General features: G+C 30.0%; 1 long non-coding RNA gene across 2 annotated transcripts in view; it reads right to left on the reverse strand.

The window, feature by feature from the left end:
- Positions 1–5,783: 5,783 nt before the first annotated feature.
- LOC116851795 overlaps positions 5,784–7,222 on the reverse strand; it is a 4,776-nt gene continuing 3,337 nt past the window's right edge. For both annotated transcript variants that reach the window (XR_004379643.1, XR_004379644.1), the window contains 2 exons: positions 6,353–6,463; positions 5,784–6,153 (listed from right to left, as the gene is read on the reverse strand). This is a non-coding gene — a long non-coding RNA (uncharacterized LOC116851795). The remainder of the gene's footprint in view (positions 6,154–6,352; positions 6,464–7,222) is intronic.

The raw sequence follows: 7,222 nt of genomic DNA on the forward strand, positions 1-7,222 counted from the left end.
ACGTAAATAATGTGTATTACACAGGGTTGAGTAATTTAGATTTTTTAAAACTAATTTAAGTTAAAAGTTAATGACCTAAAAATTAACTAAGTTTATGTTAAAAGTTCTTAAACCTTTTAACTTAATTTTACCTGATTAACTTGTTGGTAAACTCTTGTATTACAAGTAACTTTTGTTAAGTTGCAATAAAATAAAAAGTCAAATTCTAAACCAGGAAGAATTATTTATATTTGTAACAGAATTGAATACTATTACAAATAATTATTATCCTTAAAATATTTAAGTATTAATATTTACTTATAAATGCAGCATTGTTGTCGTCAACGTATATCACATGTTTTTCATCATTAAAATGTTAGAAACATGAATTGTAATACACCAACATTTAATAATCCATTTATTCTTCACCCGCAATATCCATATTTAATTGACTGTATGAAAAAGAAAAGAACATTTAACTTAATAATTTGTAATTCATAATGAAATACGCCTGCGATTGGTTAGATGTTCGATACGCGCAATCCGCGACACGCACAATACGCTCCATGAGACTCCACCTTTAGGGTAGGTTATGGCACGTATTTTCGTGTAACGCGTAACCGCGTAACCAATCACATCTTTCTATTCTTTTATAGCGAATTCGGTTGCTTGCACTAGTGTGCACTGAGTGCACACTAAGGCTTGTTCATAGTATGTTATTATATTTAAAAATTGTCTTAAATAATTCTCAAATAAATTCTCAAATATTTTTAACCATAATATGATATGTATAACATCCGTACGAATCATTTTATTAGTTAAAATGTTTTTAAATATGTATTTAAGACACGATCTTAAATATAAGAATGTACTGTAAACAAGCCTTAATGCGCACTCAGTGCGCACTAGTGCAAGCTACCGAATTCGCTATTAGAAGTTCCATTAGAAATATTATACGTCGCAATTTATTGGTTACGCGCTTACGCGGTACGCGGAAAATACATGCCATGGGACTCCACCCTAATGGCTCTTGCACACAGGACGCGGTAAGGCTTGCCGCGCAGCGGAAATCTGCGCGACAGTCAATCAATATGTTGTTTTTTCGTAAGAGCTGCAAGGTTATTACGGAAAGCAACATATTGATTGACTGTCGCGCGAACTTCCGCTGCGCGGCAAGCATTACCGCGTCCTGTGTGCAGGAGCCATAAGGCAATCAAAACAAACGCGGAACGCGTAGCGGATCTAATAAGATTTTGTCTTCCGTGTTTCCGCGTTCCACACTTCATGTAATGGCACCCTCAGGCTGAAGTCCCATGGTACATATTTTCGCGTAACGCGTAACCGCATAACTAATCTCATCTTTCTATTCTTTTAGAACTTCCAACAGAAATATTAAACGTCGAAATCTATTGATTACGCACTTACGCGATACGTAGAAAATACATGCCATGGGACTCCAGCCTCAGAGTCTGTCGGCAGGCTCTGCGCACAATCTACCGCCAATTTGATGTCACAGCCTGTTAGCAAACCCTGTCAACAGGCAGATTGGGAACGCAAATGACTATGGATCTGTCGACAGATCCTGCTCGAATTCGACAGATCCTGTTGCCAATCTGACGCCAGTCTGCATACAGATTGCTTACTGGGTAAAAGATACCGGATTGTTACGTGAAACATTGTAAAAGCCGGAGACCTGAGAAGCCGGAAAAATAAAATACAACTAGAATTAGAATAAAATACAACTAGGGGACGTAAAAATGGTAAAAGACTATCATTTAACAGGTATATTTTAATATAACAGCCAGTTGCAATCAGGGTAAAACTTTATATTCACACACACTCATACACACGTATTCATTTTGTACATTTTCCAATACACTATACCAAGCCATTGCCCTAGTTTACATCGTGCACTTGATACGCGTACTAAATAATAACTTTCTATGGGTTGGTTGACATTGTGCACTTGATACGCGTAATTAAATAGTAACTTTCTATTAGATAATCTTAATATCGACAATGTATATAAATAATGGTATATTATGCTGGTATAATACTGATCAAGAAGACTTATTGTATCGATTGAATGCATCATCGTTGATATGCATTGTCAATATTAAGATTACTTAATAGAAAATCACTATAGCTGCGTTTCGAAATTCACTGCTGGTACTGAAAATCTATAGTTTATGTTACGTATACCATAGATTTTCAGTACTGGCAGTGAATTTCGGAACGCAGCCTATATAGTACGCGTATCAAGTGCACGATGTAAACCAAACCTATTAGATAATTTTATAACATGTTCGACTGGCTCTGAGTTAATTGCTCCGAGAGCGATTAACGACGTTATAAGTCTCTACTAGCCAATCATAAAGCTTATAAGTACTTGTTCGACCAATAAACGTAGGCTGAATAATCCAAAATGAGTTAACCCAGAGCCAGTCAAACATGCTATTAATATCGACGGTATATATAAACAACGGTATATTAAGCTGATATAATACTCATCAACAAAACGTATTGTATTGATAGAATGCGTCGCTGTTGATATGCATTATCGATATTAAGATTATCTAATAGAAAGTTACTATTTAGTATGCGTATCAAGTGCACGATGTAAACTAAGCCACTGTCGCGTGAGTGTGTGCGTATCTCATCCCGTGCTGTACATGCTACTCGTGATCAAAATTTCTATCACTGACATAAGTTAGCGGCGATTTTATCGTTAAAGAAACATTTCGCTCAGCTATTGACGCATCGCGTTACTCGTACTTCCAGAAGAATTTTCAGGTTTACGTTTTCTGGTCATTGTAACTGAGGAATCATTTGCATGGGAACACTGATTTAGATACAAGAGAAAAAAATAATTTTAATTTGAGTATTATATGCAGGTTCTTACATTCCGCTATTATTTATTGCTTATTTCTCGATAAAAGATATTGATGTCATTCAAAAAGCATTGACTTTTCAACAGTTTATTCTATTGGCATTAGTGTTTTATAATAGGCATTAGTGTTCTATTAGCATTAGTGTTTTATAATAGTATGAATAATACCGCTGCTTTAGGTAAAGCGTGGGAGCGCGCGTACGTCTCGACGTCGCGGGCAGGCTCTTATATGCCGCTAGCATTTATTGTTTATTTCACAGCAACTACAAAAAAGATATCGATGCCACTCAAAAAGCACCGACTTTTCTACAATTTATTGGAACTAGAGATTTATAATTATAAATTAGAAGTTAAAAGATATCGATTAAAAAACACTGAGTTTCTACGTGTTTTTCTTTTACGCTTTATTTAACGCATCTGTATTAATATTACATTTAAAAACTTCTAATTCCAATAGAATGAACTTTGGAAAAATAAATATTTTTTTAATCATACCGATATCTCTTTTGTAGTTGACGACAAATAAGCAATAAATTCTAGTGGCATTCTAAGAGCCTGTCCGCAAAGTCGAGACGTACGCACGCTTACAGTCGTCGCATGGGGTCTTTAAGAGAATATTATATCCAAAATAGTTTTTTCTTATAGTTTATATGAACCCAAAAACCTAATTAAACAAAAAAATATCATATAAATTTTTCATATTGGGGTCTCTCAAGATCCCATGCGTCGACTCGTGTTCGCAAAGTAGTGCGACGATTGTAGGGTTAACGCTAGCAATTATTGTTTATTTCTTAGTAACAACAACAGATCAATGTCATTGAAAAAGTACAGACTTTTCGATAGTTTATTCTCAGATAACATAATGTCTAAAATCAGGACATAAGACGTCTTAAAGATCATCTTTAAGATATCTTTCAGACGATTTACGTATAAATGTCTTTAAAGTGTCTTAAAGATTATCTTTAAGACGTTTTATGTCCCGATTTTAGACATTATGTTGTCTGGGTTCTATTGGAATTATAATAGTACAATTGATACCGGTGAGTTAAATAAAGTGTGGAACCGCGCGTACGTCTCGACTTTGCGGTCAGCCTAGAGAGCACAGAGAATTCAAAAAGAACTTACAAGGAGAGGACCAGGTGACTCACCCTGGGATTTTGACCCCAATTTTTTAAATTATTCTGGAGATGAAAAAAAAAATACGTGTCCCGGCGTTTGATAGAATAAGCCTTAGTTTCGGAGTAATAAATTTGTGAAAATTGGCCATATCCGAAGCGCACCGCGGCGCGCCATATGAGCCTTCCCGGTAACTGTACTTCCAACCAGTGCAGTTGGCTTCGTGAGTTAGGTGCTTGCTTCATAATTCGTAAGATCCAAGTTCGCTCACGGAGGTAAGCAATAATTTTTTTTTTAATGAGTATTTTTATTTATTTTGATGATATTGATATAGTATGCAAATTTTTTAAATAGAAAATTTAATTTAATATCACATTCTAAATATTAATTTAAATTTAATTTTAAGGGAATTTTAATTTAAATAATATTTGAAATAATAAATAAGTAATGATAATAATATATAAGTTATCTGTAATGAATAACATATAAAGGCAACGTATCTAAATTTTCAAATTGTTTAAATTTAAAATTTAATTGGAAATAATATTAACAGTATTTTAAATTTCTAGTTTTTAAAATAATTAATCGTAGAAGAAGAAGAATAAACAAACATCATGTTGAATATAAAAAAAGTTTTGTACACAATGAAAGTTATACTTACTGTAATATTAAAAAATAGTTTATTTGAAGACAAGAAATTAGTTTTCTTTGAACCAAATCATTATTAAGTTACAGGCAATATTTTTTACAATATAGTAAGTATTACTTTAAATTATAGCTTTATATGTTTCTTAAAGTAAAAATTTATTGGAATATAAATATAGTTTTGTAATAAATGAATAAATGATTTTTACAATAAAAAAATGTATTTTTACCTTTAAAAAATATTTCCTGCAACATAGTAAATATTTATTACATTACTGTTTTATTTTGTACGAGAAAGTAAATATTTACTGGGATAAAAATGTAGTTTTTTTTATAAAAAAGCAAATTTTTTGTAAAATCAAATTTCACATTTGATTCAAAGAAATATTCTTTAGTTCCAAAAAATATTTATTGAAAGAAAAAATGCAACATACTTCTAAAAAAAAATATTCTTTAATATCAAAGAAATATTTTTAATATCAAAAAATATTTTTTAGCTTTTTTATTTTTTAGTCTTTTTTAATTAAAGTTTCTTTTTATATTATATTTTTGTCTTTTTCTAAAATTTTTTCTTAAATTTAACACACTATTATTTTACATGCTATTTAATTTAATTTAAATTATACCTCGAAAATTTGCTTACTATTGCTGAGATTCGAACCTGAGACCTCTGGCTCTTGAGTCGTTCAGTTTATCTACTGCATCACTTTCACTAACAGATACTTCTTATTGCATACTCATATAGTATACTCATGTACAAAAAAACAAATGATTTATTTAAAAGAAAAGAATAGGTCCTTTTAAATGTAAAATGCATGTTTAAAAAGAGTATGTGAAAAGTATCATATATTTGAAAAATATTTACTTGTTTTAAAACTAAGTAAAAAACAAATAAATTATTTTGTAAATTTAAATAAATTGTTTTTCTGATAGTAAGAGAAACTTAATTTAAAAAGATACTTTTACAAAAAAGATACTTTTAATAATAGAAAATAATTTATTTAGATTTATAAAATGATTTATTCGTATTTCATTTACTTTTAAAACAAGCAAATATTTATTTAAACATAGTTTTTAAATAAAAAAAAAATTATTTTTCTTCTTGGAAGGAAATTATTTATTTTTATATTAGAACAGATAGTGTTGATTATCTGTCTTTATCTAACTAACGTCAAGAATCGTGTACATTACTTCTTTATCCATTGAGACAATTCGTGCACGTTGACTACGTAGTTTATGTGCGTGGTTGGTTAGAAATGCTGTAACCATTCAGCTGAAATCGGGATCAGTTAAAACTAGCCCATGACCCCTCTCCTATAGTGTCCTGGCCTAACCGTCGTCATGACAAGACGTGTTCGAACATGTTCGGATCGTGTGATTTTTTGGAACGTGTCTTGGAATTTTCCAAGACTTTACTCTCGATATAGATCATTAATCGGAAAAATGGCGTTGGGGCATAACTCTTAGAGAGTCCTGGAGCCAGATATTGAAGTTGAAGTTGACCCCTCTCCTTCTTCTCTCTGCTAATAGTATAGTATAGTAGAAGTAATAAAAATAATTAAACTTTTTTGAAAACCATAAATACTTTATAACAAAATTAATTACAGAAAATTATGTTAAAATTGTTATGAATTATGAGGGAAAATTAATGAGCCAAAAATGTCAATATATAAATTAACAAAAATTATTTCATTTCAAGGATAATAATATACCGTCATTTACCGTAACTTTTATATCGCTGGTATGAAAGTTCTACGTCTATCCGTTTAATGATGCCACATGTTTTGTGAGCCGTTGCAAATTGTTCAAAGTTACCCTGGTGTTCCAAGTTACCTCAAACATAAGAAAACTAAAAAACAGCTAAAACATATTTTAAAAATTATTATTTAAACAATCTTTTTGCCCGATCAATTATACATTCGAAAATACTTTACTGAAAAGTACAATAAAAGAAAACATTTTAAAATAATTATACTAAAAAGTTGTTACTCAGAAAAATTGTCATTACAAAAAATATTAAAGAAGCAACTGAACAAAAATTGTATAACAGTTGGCTATTTACAAAAAAAAAATACAAAGAATAAAAATTGTTACTTAAAAAAACTGTTATGCAAAGAATCTTTACAAAAAAAATATAACAAACAAATCCTGTTAAAAGATATTTTACAAGTCTTTACAAAAATATTAATTTTGAGCTATAGCTATTTAATTTTGTACTTTCTACAAAAGTAATGATATAAAGAGGTTTACGCCAAGTGCGAATGATTAATCATTAACATTTCAGTTCTCACTTTTATAAACACAAATTCTTTTAACTATATAAATATTTAAAGTAGATAAATATTAAGAAAAACGTTATTATATAAAACTGTTTGTCGGAGAAGCTTCTATAAAAAATTTAATTTTGTATTTCTTCCAAAAATAATAAAAGAGATTTACATAACAACTTTTATTATTATATTTTTTGTTTTTTAATTTCATGTTTCGTTATTTGTTATATATTACACAAATCATTAACATATAAAACATTAACATAAAATTTTAATATTGTATATGAAAAATAAATTTTATATATTATTAACATAAATATTT

The sequence above is a fragment of the Odontomachus brunneus genome, unplaced genomic scaffold, assembly GCF_010583005.1.
Source record: "Odontomachus brunneus isolate Ranch 3 - 2012 unplaced genomic scaffold, Obru_v1 Obru_scaffold_191, whole genome shotgun sequence".
NCBI classification, from domain to species: domain Eukaryota; kingdom Metazoa; phylum Arthropoda; class Insecta; order Hymenoptera; family Formicidae; genus Odontomachus; species Odontomachus brunneus.